The sequence below is a fragment of the Ambystoma mexicanum genome, chromosome 10 (assembly GCF_040938575.1).
Source record: "Ambystoma mexicanum isolate Mex_15411 chromosome 10, UKY_AmexF1_1, whole genome shotgun sequence".
Classification (NCBI taxonomy): Eukaryota; Metazoa; Chordata; class Amphibia; order Caudata; family Ambystomatidae; genus Ambystoma; species Ambystoma mexicanum.
This window is the reverse complement of record NC_090932.1, coordinates 1,350,955,777-1,350,970,740: the sequence shown is the minus strand read 5'-3', so window position 1 is coordinate 1,350,970,740 and position 14,964 is coordinate 1,350,955,777.

Sequence of the window (14,964 nt, the reverse complement as noted above, 5' to 3'; positions counted from 1 at the left end):
ATTTGTTGTGCTAGCTTAGTTGATGAATGTGCGCCTGAAGCAGAAATCTATGTCGCAACTCGCAGGTTAAAATCCCAGCACATTTCCTTCAACTTATTTTTGTTGACTGGCCTTTATTGAAACCTGGAGATTCCAAGACAAGTTCGTGCATTTGAAAGTCTGGCAGGGTTGGGGCAGTGTCAGATACTGATGCTGCTTCATTCCAATGTGAGATCATCCCCACTTCACTTCCAGAGTGACCCTGGGGTTATCAGCTATCAAACAGGCCAGGTCAGGTGCTGCCCTTCCCCTCTGACACAGGATAGCGTGGCCAGCAGCTGAGAGTAACATTCTCTTAAAAGGTAACACCTTCGTTAATTAACACATATTTGTGCTTTATCTAGATTATAGGTGAAAATAAAGGGAAGCGTGATCTAATTGCATTTCACAGTATGAAAAACAAAACATTTATTTGGTACAAACCAAGGTGTTAGGAGTTCATTTGTGAGTGTTACTTTACCCGTAGTGGAAGAAACTAGAGGCGAGTGAGGGGCAATGAGGGTGAGAAATCTATCCTATCTGTAAAAGAATAAGGATATCTGTGCATTGTGAAATGAGCATGTACGCTCTAGCCCCAGCGTAGACATTCTTAGGAAAGAGACAAAGAGAAAGAGAGAGAGATTGAAAGGTGGCTAGTGGAAGGAGGAGAGCGAGGGGATGGGGAGAGAGAAAGAGGGAGACGGGGGAAGTAGAAGGGAGAAAGGGATTGAAAAGCGGTTAGAGGAAGACAGGGGGAGAGAGTGGGGATAGAGAGGAGAGGGGACTCTGAGGGGGACAGAGAGGAGCGATGGACAGATGAGAGGGGAAGATTGAGAGAGAGGAGGCGATGAGAGAGACAGAGTGAAAGAGAGAAAGATAGAGAACGCCAGCACCTCCAACAAATAACGTGGATCTCAGCTACTGACAAAAGACGACACTGAGGGAGGCAGAGTAAGAGACCAAGAATGCCAAAGAGACGTCTGATTTGATGGATACGGTGAGTGTATGGTAATGCAGGCTCCCCACGTTCCAAGAAATTAAATAACAGCACGCGCTGCATTTAGCATCTGGAAAGACAGGTGTAGCACTCAATTGCAGCACAAGAAGTGGGGGACCGGGGGTCCAGGCCAAAGGCACAGAGCAAGAGTGTTAGCCATTCATAGGAGATCCCCAGTCTCCCCGAGTGTCCCACACCTTGGCGTAGTCCATTCTTGCACCCACAGCATAGCGAGGCCTGCGAGACACTGGAGAGGAAGGCCCTCTGTGGGTGATCATCGGAGGATGGTACCGGGCTCACCCAAGGGTCGGAATTGATTCTTGCAATCTTGGTCTTTTCTCATTCAAACACCCAATGCCACCCTGACACCCCCCCCACCACCTCCCACACAGCGTCACTCTCTGCATTAAGGACCATGATGATGAGTTCAATGGGTTACACTGCTGGTTGGGGGGACACAGGTAGCTTTATAAACTGTTCTGCGAGGAAGCAACGCTCCTGGAATGGGTTTAAACCCTTCCTGGCAGCAGCACCTTTCTCTGGATTTAACCACGCTCTCTCGACAAGCTGACCCATTCCCATTCCTGCCCCCACCCTACCCTCTTACTCCCTGGGCTCCACCACCAAGGACTTAGTTCTGGTTCTGTGCATCCCACGTAGACCCATTCTGATCCTCTTTGCCCATCCTTCCCTATGAGAAAAGTACACGCGTTCACTGGGTTTGGGGAGATCCAGCCCCCCCAGCTCCCTTTGCACCTGAACTCCAGTATGCTGCTGCCCTGCTAGCAGCTCATCTCGGCTTCGCCAGTTGTCGTTGTCAGAACAGCACTCCGAGCAGGCCAGTGCACTGAGGTTGCTCGCTGTGCCAGGGCACCAGCCCTGCACCTGCGCACAGTGTGATATGCAGACAGAGGGAGAGCATCACGTCATTGCACACACGCACCACTGTAGCCTACTGCAGGGCACGTGCAGATCCTCGGGGAGGAGTGCCGTGCCAAATGCGCAGGCGCAAACCCGGCCCGGGCTGTCATCAGCCAGCCCTGTGAGAAAATAAATGCGCAGCCAGCACTGGCGACAGCCAATTTCATGTGAACTTCGCTGGCTGGGTGTGGATGATCGTTCCCGTATATGTATCCTTCCGCTACCCAAAGAGGCCCTATACCCCGAGGTCTACCGGGGAAAGTCCCGGTGTCCCGGTGGGGCAGTCCAGCCCTGCCCTTATGGCTAACCTCCCCAATGAACCAAATCTCCATCCCCTGGTCCACAGGAAATGGGAGCCCTTCTAACCTCCACTCATCAACATCACGTTTCCACACCTGCCTTCCCTTTTATCCCCATTACACAATTGTACCCAACAACTACAGTCTTGTAATTCAATATAATTACTATGGTTTCAAAGGCATGTTATGCTGAATAAGTCTTCGGGGCAGCTCATTTATTGCATATTCAATGCATATTTTCTTTACATATTGTATTTGTTTTACTGCTAATTTGCTTTTTTGTCAAATATTCAAAATGCTGAAATACATAAAATCATAGTCATGCACATGCAATGAAAAATCAACCTGTAACACCCTAACAAAACATAAAAACAAACCACCACGTGCTGCGAAAATGACTAAATACCCCAAAAAACACATATTTAGACTCACAGCCTCATCACGAGTTGGGCGGTAACACTTAAATGCGGCGGTAACACTATTACCGCCACATTTAAGGGTCTGCCCAATCACGAGTCTGGCAGCATTTAGCTCCAGCTCAGAGCGGGTGGTAAACGTGCCGGCAAAATTCCCATTTTCAGGCGCAATTAGCGCTGCTATATTAGCGCGCGCTAATTGCGCCAAACATCCATTAGGTCAAATGAACCCAATGGGGAAAGACAGTTTCCGCCCAACCCTTGATCCAAGCTAATAGCACCGGACCGGTTTGCGGTAACACTATTAGTACGGGCGGTATCCCGTCGGGAATACTGCACAACTTGTGATGAGGCCCTCGGGGTCCTATTGTCTCACTAAATCCCCACCCACTTTCTTTTACAGAGCCATTCGCAGCAAGGCCAAAACAAGAGGAGAAAGGCACAATATACGACTGCTAACCTTACCATACAACTATCACCAATATTTGGCTAAAATTGCATTATGTAGTGCACTATGTCTCATTAAATCCCTCCTTGAGTGAAATGACAGTATGAATTGAACATGGACAATAATACCTTCTTGTATGTAATGTTATCCTAAATTGAATTTTCGATTACGTACCTTATTTAAAAGCTATAATACAAAGATATATCAGAAAAGTAAGGCTGCCCTAATTTGACCATGGCCCTGTAATTGTGTTATTACTATTGCAAGCGTAAGAGACTTTCTAATGTGATGTATTGAGAATGAGTGATTTCATTTCTATAGCCGTGATCACGACTTTTGCGAATATTTGGACCCAATCTCTCCATGTGGTAATTACTATTACTGCATGCATAACTCAAGAGTTCCTGCAGTAATGTCACTTCTGTGAGATAAATCATAAGTTGTTAGAAAAAAACTGCATACGCTCTTTCCAGAAGCCCATATTATTCTGGTACCACCAAAAAATCTATTTCCATCCCTGTTTTTGGCATGAAATGAATTATGTACAATGGAGGCTCAGATTGTTACTGCACCATGTACTGTAATGCACAGAAGGGCCAAGATGAACCCGTCCTGTGAAAACAAAAGGAAAATATTGAGGCTGAGTACCCCAAAAGGAAATACACCAAACGCGGGTTACAAAGAAATATACAGAGATCTTTCTTCTATAACTGAACAGTTTCAAAGGACAAAGCAACAGATAGCTATCAGGCCCTCAGTACAACACAGCGAACTCCAGCCCTGTTCGGTGTGCTCAGTGAAAGGGACTGTACATTAGAATAGTTGCACCTTTTATACAGTCCAAAACATGATGTCCAGCCCACCTACAAGTTAATACATCACGGATCTAGGGTTCGTGCCGAGTTCGCATCTTAATTTATGCATATATACATTTAGGGGTTATCCTTAATACATTCATCAACAAGTTACAATAGCAACAGTGTGTCTTTGGATTTCTTGTTGAGCCTTCGCACATCTCTTTATACAATGCAGTTAAACAAGTGTTCACATTTCAGTATTTGACTATATTATGTTTAACATGTGCTCACAGATTAGCTTCGTGGCAAAGGTAATCCTCTATACACAGGTCAACGAAGGATAAGGACTCAGTACATGACCCTAACATTTGGCCTGCAGGCAGGTTACATATTAGCTTGTACTCAGAGGTCAAGAAGGCCATGTTACATTTGGAATGACACTGTCCACCATTTTGGGACACAGGGTGACTTTAGAGAGAGAATCTAAAATGGCGGATGAACCTAAAATGGTGGCTAGCGCAGATTTAAGGTCAGGACCTTGCAAACGGGGATTTCCTTGCAGAGCGACTTGGCCTAGGCCAATATACATACACATGATCTAGATAATACGTTTTCCTGTTCGACAAACCCTCCTTTTGGCCTATGCCAAGCGCTAAAACTACTTCTAATCACTTTACGAATAATTCCATGTCTCAATGTTCACGCACCCCGAATCACCATCGGAGATATCAATTGCCATTAGAGCGGCTACCAGAATTTCTTTCAGAACATATTAATTGGATTTTATGTCTGGGGCGTATACCTTGTGTCCTAATGTACCAATCGCCTGTGCGCAACATCCCCCTAGCATCGAACATATACCAGGTAGACACTGTATACTGTAACAAAGGAACAACAGAATTCCCAAAATGATCAGCAAGACCGAAAGTACGTTCCAACTCCAAGATCTCAAGAAGTCCCAGATCCAAGCGCTAAGATCTGTAGGGGAGGATAGGTCATTAGGACACCCCTTACATACATCTCCGAACCAGGTGGAGACTCATGACTCGTTGGCGACCCCCTTGCCCTAAAGGCCCAGGAGGCGGTGGGTGCGGATCGACACGTGAGGCTGCACGACTACAGGATAAGAAATAACATAGACTCCATTTTGTATTAAGACAAATCCATTTTGTGTAAAAAGGTGCTAAAATCCAGTCCATGCAAAGTTGCTCACACACCCGCACACACAGAAAGAGGCAGCCTGACCCCTGCTTGATTGCGCTCACAGGAGCATACACTTCCCCCCAGCCTCCACCTCATGGTAGATCCGCTGAAGGCCTGTTCTCACGAGCAACCAGACACGAACAAACAACAAAATAAACACTGTATCACTTGGCCTTCCGCAGTACATCATTTGCCCCAGCCATGACCGGGCTTGTTAGAAGGTAACTGAAACCAGCCCAATCCTGCATGCCCTGACCCTGTACCAAGCCCTCTAAATTGGACTGCGTGGCACCCCTCACCCCCACCAACCCCCGAGGCACCTTGCATAACGAAATAAGCATTTGTGTAATATATGTCATGTTGACTAACGTTTGCTGCTATTTCTGAGACATGTGATTTAAGAGCAATATGTGATCACTCCTGTACATGATGTAACAAAGCCCATTTGTAATGCACAATGATCAGCCGAGGCAGTAGAGCCAGATTGTACTGTGATGTAAATATGCAGTGCTCTTTCTTACACACAACCCAACCTAATGCTACCTCATGTTCGTATGTCAACTACTGATGCGATATACTGTGTTAAATGGCAAGACCCTTTCCAGCCTGTGTTCCCATATTAATGCGAACATATGTGTATAATACCAAAAGCTCCAAGTGTTGTCACCCATCCTTGCCAATAGTGCGGGAAGCTGACCTGTGCAGGGAAACAGGCCCAGAGCTGCAAGGTCGTCTCCCCCCTCCTCCACCTCCCAGGCCCGCCAGGGATAGCTGTTGTTCGAACAGCACAGCCTCGCCTCCCTTCCCAATCTTGCTGGACCCGCTTCAAGCATTCACCTCCCCCATGCCAAAAGGCTGCCACAGCCTGACTCTATGAATTACGAGCTACCTGGTCCTAAATCCCACCATCTCCCGGGCACCGGTTACCTGCCCCCCACGGCCCACTGGTATCCCCGTTGACCCCAAGTTAATGGCCCTCAAAGGGGGGCACCCACCCTTGTACTAACTGATCATAATACCGTCCTTCATTATAACCACCAGGACAGGGCAATAGAATAACCCCTCCCCTCTGTACCCCCGACCCTGCACATGGACTCATACCATACCTGAACCCAAATGTCACTACAACAGATGGATAGGGATCCCCCCTATCACATATACATGTCCCTGTCTCCTCCTTGAGCTAAGGTCAATGTGTCACAGGATTTATCAGATACCTGACATTGTAGAATGTGACAAATGATTGCAAATGTGTGGCCACAAGGGCAAGTTTTAGAGCAGCCACCAATCATCAATACAAGTTAGGTCCGGCCGGCAGCTCCACCCCAAAGAGCCCAGCTGACCCGTCTACCCCGCGTGGCACTGCACGGACGTCCGCCAATCCTGGAACAGCAACAGTATACATTGTATACCACCTAGCCTTCACCACCCAATCCCTAAGACTATGCACTTCTGAACTTAGGACATGCAGATTCTGTATTGTCTTGAAGATAGCAGGGGAGGAATCTGGCCGTAAACGCAGCAAGCGGACCCCACTAATTTACATACCCCTCCACGTTCAGCCAAAATGACATCTAATGCCATCCGGTTCTGAAGTGCTACTAACCTTATTGCTTTCTGTTCTAGAGTCATATTATAGAGTATGTCAGTGGTCCGGTTGATGGTTCTCTCCAGTACTCTAGCTAGTCTCCTGATATCCTCAGAGTTCATTATTTGTCCCCAGAATGGCACAAAGGACTTTGCTACGTCTCCCAACTTGTGCTGGAGTGTCACCATCCTCGTTCCATCGTGGACGAGCCTTTGAAACCTCTACAGTACTGGCTACGAATACCCCGGGTAGCAGGATACCTAAATAACAAGTTCCCTGCCAATCCCTGGGTAACCATGGAAATGCTACATTACCGCAAACAAAGCAGACAGGTTCATCTACATACAAAGGTCTGTCTTCCCCAGTCAAATCCGCAATGTTGGCGCAACCTTTAAAATCACCCATTGACTGAGTACCATTCCTCTGTATGCAGAAAGAAACTGAATCGGGGCTATGCTTAACAGTGTAAGAAGGAGGCGTGTTATCCTTATTGCCTATAAGAGCCATTTTAAAGGAAATCAAAGATTGGAAAGGACGAGACAATCTATCAGAAGGCCTAATAGAAGCAACATTGAGCTTACTCCTATTTGCAAAAAGCGAGCATCCCAAGGGAGTCAGAACACGTTTCTCAAACTGATTCAAATTAGTCCCATCAAAGTTCCCTGAGATGCTATCGTTCCAGCGACCAAAGAATAGTGCTCTAAGAGAAGCATAACATGCAGTTGTCAAAGGTAATGGATGAATATACCAACCTAGCCCCTTATCCCCATGTTGCGGCAAATGCGAGCAAACCCAACAGTTGGATTTATTAAAGACGGCATGTGTGGCATTCATGATGAGTAATAGCGTATTATTGTGGTTTCTCTGTCTATGCTGAGAATCTCTAGGAGATAGAGTGTGCAGATGCACGAAAGGAGTAGAAACAGTAGGTGCCTTTTCAGTAGCTAACACATTTTCAAACGGATGTACTTCTTCTAGATACCAGAAGCTTAAAACAATGACTATTATAAAACCAATTAGCATTATCAAAAAACAGCAATACTTTATCGGGGCCCATGTTACGGACTGTCCTTTTTCTCAGCTGGTAACACGTTCACTTATCAGTCCTGTGCGAGCGGTAGCGGTGGCAGGCATTGTAATCTTCAAATGAACACGCCAATGTTTTCAGCTCGCGACCTCCAGGCCGAGCGTCTTCTTAGTCCTTCCACAACCCTAGCCAAAAGAATCCCTGTGTAGACAATACATCGGGCCAAAAAGGCAAGCCCTTGCTGATTTTCCTCTATCGCACAGCCGAACCGTGCAGTAGGTCTATTTCCTTGGTCACACATTGTACCTCATGCTTCCTGGTACTGAGTGATCTGAGAAAAACGTGTCATCACTTCCCTTTGGAAGCGAAGTATTAAGAACAAGAGAGGATGCAAGATTCGGAACAACAGCTTCCAGAAACAAAACTGTTGGAGAGTATGGAGACAAAATGGCTGTTTCCCCAGGCCCCACAGGCTCAGGGACGGTCTCTGATGCACTCTTGATGCTGTTTACTGCTTTGGGATCGTTGGTTGCAGTACTGACGAGCGGTCCTGTTTCTTCTGTATCGTATGGCACTGGGTGTGGAATCTTCTTGGTGTGAGTTGCATGGACCCAATTTTTGCAGCCAGCTACCCGCATCGCCGCCTGCGTGACCAGCAGGACTTGGAAGGGGCCCCACCACTGAGGTGCAAGGCAAGAGGATCTCTCAAATGCTTTTATGAGAACCCAGTCACCGGGCCGTAAACTGTGACCGGGGCCTTCGTATAGTACCGGTAAAGCCTCTCGCACCTGGTGATAAATTAAATACAGGCTACAGTAATCTGAAAGAAGTACATTTTATACATTTCGCAGTGAGCGATTTTTCGGAATGTTCCAGATATTAGCAGTCCTCCCCATAACCACCTCAAAGGGAGAAAGCCCAGTCTTAGTTTGAGGGGTCATGCGCATGGAGAACAACACGATCGGTAAGGCGTCCAGCCATTTTAGTTTGGTGCCAGCACACGTCTAAGCGAGCTTGTTTTTGATGATGCCGTTGTGTCTTTCCACTAGTCCAGCACTCTGAGCATGTCTAGCCAAATGGAACTGTTTATCGATCTGTAATCCCGCGCATATATGTAGAATTACAGCAGCGATAAAATGTGGACCATTGTCCGACCAGATGACTCTTGGTAGCCCGAACCTGGGGTAATAATCTTTTAACATAGTCTTTGCAGTAGTCATGGCTGTAGCGTCTTTAACAGGAAAAGCCTCAACCCATTTGCTAAAAGCACAAATGACAACTAACACGTATTTCAAGGTATTACATTGTTCCATTTCAATAAAATCAAAGTGTATAACCTCGAAGGGGACAGAAGCTGGACCAAAACTTCCCCTGGGAGTTGATGTTCCCTTTCCCACATTATGCTGTAAACAGATCATACAGTTTTGGACAAAACATTCAGCTACCTTAGAGATTTTGTCATTCACCCATACATTTTCCAACATTTTTGTAATCTTTCGAGCCATAACAACCATCATCATAATACATGTGTCAGGAAGTAGCCATTTCCCTTCAACCCTGTCCACCCAACAGCCATCATCGTCAAGTTTCCCCAAGCCTTCAGCTCACTTTTTAGACTCTTCCAATGTGGCATCGGCTTGGATATCCCTCACAGAATCGATACTTTCATCCATAGTACAGGCATTTGTGGCTTCCCTTAAGGTATATATATATAAAGAGAGATCTGTGGCAGTCTGTTTAGCTATCTGGTCAGCAAAAGCATTCCCTTTCCCTATATCATCTACAATCTTTTGATGCGCTGTGCATTTTACAATAGCTAGCTGAGTAGGGAGTGCAAGCACTGAGAGTAGCCGTACTATCAGGGAGCCATGCTGGATCTTTGTACCATAGCGAAGTTAAGAACCCTCTTTCTGACCAAAGTCTCCCAAAGTTGTGAACAACCCCAAAGGCGTACTGATTGTCAGTGTATATATTCACGGTAAGCCCTGCGGAAAGTTTGCAAGCTCGGGTCAGTGCTATAATCTCTGTGGCCTGTGCGGAGTTATGCGTGATTCTCTTGGTTTCCACGCCCGTGCTCAACGTAGTGATTGCATAAGCAGCTGTGGATGTACCATCCGGAAGTTTAAAGCAGGAGCCATCGCAAAACAGCTCCCCTTGCGGATTATTCAAAGGAGTATCTTTCAGATCAATTCTACCCTTTGTCTCTTGTTCAGTAGTGTAAAGACAATCGTGTGACTCTTCGTCACTGCAAGCAGTACCTTGCAGGAAAGGTAAGAGTTCAGCCGGATTAAGAACACAACACCTCTTAATTTGGATGTGTGGTGCAAACAAGATCAATTCATATCTTGTCAACCATGCGGAAGTGAGGTGTTGCGTTTGAGTTCTGTTCAGTAGAACATCTACAGAGTGAGGTACCATCAGGGTTGAAGCATGGCCTAGGACCATTCCCTCACTCTGTTTTACAGATTCAGCAGCAGCAGCTCGCAAACATCTTGGCAAAGCGCATGCTACAGGATCAAGGGCGGAAGAAAAGTAACCGCACGGCCTATTCTTCCCTCCATGTTCCTGCGTTAACACAGCCAAAGCACATCCATCACATTCATGCACAAACAACACAAAGGCCTTTTCATAATTTGGTGTGCGCAAAACCGGTGCCGAGCACAATGCAGTCTTGAGCAAATCAAATGCACACTGGTGCTCCATGTTCCACGGCAATGGCGAAGAAATGCCCTTCTTGGTCAAAGCCAACATCGGCTTAATCGTTAACGAGAAATTGGGGATCCACTGCCTACAGTAAGAAGCCATTCCTATCAAAGCTCTAACTTCTTTCTGCGTATTTGGGACAGATATGCTAGAAATGAGTTTTATCCGTTCAGGCGTCAATCTTCTTCCCTCCTTTGACAGGAGATAGCCTAAATAGGCGACCTCCTGACAAAAATATTGAAATTTCTTAAGCAAAGCTTTATGTCCATGTTTAGCCAAGTGAATAAGCAACAACACAGTGCCCTCCTTACAAGCGCTCTCTGAGTCAGCAGCTAAAAGCAAGTCATTGATGTATTGAAGCGGTGTACAGGTAGAGGGCAACTCAAGGGTATCAATTTGTTCTTTCAGGGCCCTAATGTAGATGCTAGGACTTTCCGTGTAACCTTGCGGTGCACAAGTAAATGTGAAGAAGCGTCCCCCTAAGGTGAACGCAAACAGGTATCTACTGTCCTTGTGTATAGGAATACTAAAGAAAGCATTCTTTAGATCCACAACACTAAAATGAGTAGCTGAAGCCGGGATCATAGTCAATATCATCGTCACATCAGACAGAATTAGAAATTGTGGAGCGACGATCTAATTGATGGCACGTAAATCAATTATGAAGCAAAAAGGAATCGCATTATCGCCTTTTTTGTACACGGGCAAAATCGGACTATTGCAACTACTTGCAATTTCCTCAATCACTCCTCGATGTACAAAATCGGAGACGATGCATCTCAAAGCGTACTCACCATCGACTGAAATCGTATACTGTGGAATGCGCAGTAGCTTCACTCCATGTTTCAAAACAATCTTAACAGGCTCAATTTGCAAAACGCTGACATCATTGTCGTCAACTGCTCATAAACACTCCGGAACATCACTAAATTCCGGCGGCAAAGGTCTAGTCAAGAATTGAGAGACAGAACGTTGCTGTGGTGAAATTGTTAAACGCACTCCATCAGAGGAACAATGAATTACCGCATTTAATTCCTTCAACAGATTCAACCCCAGCAAATTCTCTCCACAATTCGAAGTCAAAAGGAATGGACAATAGTCCGTAAACGGACCCAAAGAAATAGGTACCGGCGCAGAAACCGGACAGATAAATGGTGTGCCAGAAAACCCTGCAGAAACATTGGTTTGCCCTGACATTGGAATGTTTGGAACCCGAGAATGATAAATGGAACACTGTTGCGCCCCTGTATCTATCAAGAATAGATGTTTCCTATTTCCCACCAACATTTCAACGTAGGGTCCTTTCTGATCAACGGGAATAGATGTCGGTTCCAAACTCTGCTTCGGGCAATCCTAGCGAAACAGAATATCGTCGAAAGGAAGTTCTTCAGAGAGGTAAGCGGCTGAAGAATGATCAAAAATGTTTCTACTATCCACATTTGGTGCCTGATTGTCCTGTGAAAAAGGTTTCTGTGAATACTGCGAAAACTGACCTCTACTAGAGCCCCCTACACCCAGGTGACCTCTGGGTCATCTACCCATATTCCCAAATGTGTTATTTGACTTCTGTCTAAGGACCGGGCATTGTGCACGCCAATGACCGTCTTGCCTACAATAGGCACACTGGTTTATGTTTACAGGACCCAAGGCACATTTCATTGTGGAACATACTGACCTCTAGTTTGTGCATAACCCCATCTAGGGCCTCTAACAATTTGCTGTAATAATACTTTTGTCTTTAAATCACCTTTTCTCTTTTTGACCCTTTCCTTTTCATTATTGACACAATTCTCATAGTACTGAGCCATGTGCAGTACTTCAGATTGGGACTTCGCTTGCCAAGCGCTCTCGGAAGACATAATTTGTGACTGGATGTCTGGCAACAAACCACGCACAAATTTGTCTACAAATAATCTTTCCCAGACTCTGTGCCTAAATCTTGTCCACTGAAATCCGAGAATACCTGTTCGAACCGATTAAAGAACTTGGTAGCACCCTCAGACTTCCCTGGGACACAGGCGGTAAGCTTGTCCCAAATAATTCTCTTTTCGGGAATTATAGTCTTCAATTTCGCAACTATTCTGTCAAGTAAAGTTAGTATCACCTGAGGCAGTCTTTCGCCAGCTGGCTTTCTCCATTGAGTCTAATTATGTTAGCTCATGTATCTCCTAGCCCTGGTAGGTCATCTATAGTCCTAACCTGTTTCCACAAATTTACGGGCAGGAGTACGGATAACAAATCAATATCACTTAAAGTGAATATTGAGGATTGCAAAACAGACTCTATTTCTTCATAGAACCCTGTCGGATTTTTCCTAATGTCGGGAATGGATTGTCTAATGGTGTTCACTTCCTGTCTTGAGAACAGGACATGAACGAACTGAGACACATAATGTACAGGTATTTCCTGAGCAGCTGTAACCGCTACAACATTAGCAGGGATCTCAACTTTTGGGACAAGTGTCGGAGGAACCTCTCTCGTAGGCAACTGAGAAGTAGGCAACTCCGAACGCTTACTAAGCAACAGAGCCAAATCGACCGCTAAAGCAGCCGAAGAAATGTCAAATGAAAAAGCTCTCTTGTAAATACTTAATAACTCTGCGGGACAACAAATCTTTCCTTTTACACACTTTCCTCTGCATTTCTAGTGTATACTGTCTGTATGTGTCATATACTTCGACTGGAGTTATCGATGTGTCTGAGATCCATCTAATTGCATCCTTTATGCAAATTCGCATTTCCTCAGATATCAATTTGCGACCAGGAAAGAACTGTGTCTGCACATACATACTATCTCCATCTTCATCCTCATTCTGCAACCTTTCCAACTCCTTTCTATACTCAAATACCTTCTCTACATGCTCTTGTACTTTCTCCACAGTGTCTCTAGAGAATGCTAAGGTGTTCAGATCTCTCAACCCTTGTGGGAGATCTGAATAGTTTAATCTGTCCCACATTACACATAAATGAATACCTAATCCCTCAATAAAAACATTTTTCTCAGGAAAATTGTCCATATTAGAAATTGTGGCAAAAACATTAGCTCGATCACCCCCCTCCATACAATGCTTAGCCCATGCAATCAATTCACGTTTTTTTTCTGGAGGTACAGTATTGCGAGTAACAACCCTTGATCCCACTCCCTGATCGACTACAAGTGGCACAGGACCACTTGGAAGAGGGAGAGTAGGTCTGTTCAACGGAGGTGCTATCACTGGTACAACAGGAAAGAGCGGAGGAGCAGGTGGAGAAGCAGGTGGAGGAGCAGCAACAAAAGGAGGACCAAAGACTGTAGGAAGAGGAATGACAAGAGGAATGATAGGAGCAGGAGGAGGAATAAAAGCAGGAAGAGGCAAAGCATCAGGAAGAGGAACATACAGAGGTGGCGCAGTGGCACCAGACCTTCGCTCATTTAACAATTTATCGATAAGTTCGTCGGAAACATGAAAGTCTTTAGAAGGATAGATTTTCTGGATACCAAGTGAGAAAGCTCTATCCATATTTCTAGCTGACTCAGACTGTTTATCCTGGTCAAACAACAACGCTTTTTCGGCGTTCGTCTTATGACGGCGTGCATGTTTTTCTCTACTCTTAAGCTGCTGTAAAGCTTCTTTTTCCCAATTCTGTAATACATCAAATGCTGCAGGTCTAGCCTTTTTCTTTAATAGTATAGATTCTAAGTATTCTACGCGCGGGATCTCAAAACTACCATTGATTGGCCACTGAAGTTCGGAAGCATGTCTAGTTTGCCTGTGCCAAATATCATTAAACACTATACTACCAATGCCGTGCTTACAGTACATAGTACAGGCCGGTGACCCCTCCTGTGGCTCCGGACGGCTAAATTCCAAAGATTGTCTGTCACTGCGGAATAACGCCCTAAAGCAGGCAGACAATTTCCCAGGCATATCAGAATACTGGTGTTACCTGGTCAATAATTGTACTTGCAAGTGCAATGCTCCAAAACGAATTATCAGGATACTTAAGAATCGGGTCACGACTCACCTGATCAAGCCTAAGGAGGTCCGATCGGATTTTAAAGTTTTTCTAACAAATTTTACCTCGTGTTTGGTGATTTCGGCAAATCTTCCCGCCTCGATATGTGGACCCTCGTCAAGATGCCGACTCGGACCGTGTGCTCACCGTCCAGGGATCGGGCCGTGCAGCACTGCTGAGGTGTCCTTCTCATTTGGAAAGGAGCCCCTTTTTTTTTTACACCATCCGATCCCGGTCCGATAGCCTGCATCAACCTTCAACGAGCTGGCATCAATCTTGAGGGTCCCTATTCGGGCGCCATCTGTGAAAACAAAAGGTAATATCGAGGCTGAGACCCTAAAAGGAAATACACCAAACGCGGGTTACAAAGAAAGATACAGAGATCTTTATTCTATAAATTAACAGTTTCAAAGGACAAAGCAACAGATAGCTATCAGGCCCTCAGTAAAACACAGCGAACTCCAGACCTGTTCGGTGTGCTCAGTGAGTGGGACTGTACATTAGAATAGTCGCACCTTTTATACAGTCCAAAACATGATGTCCGGCCCACCT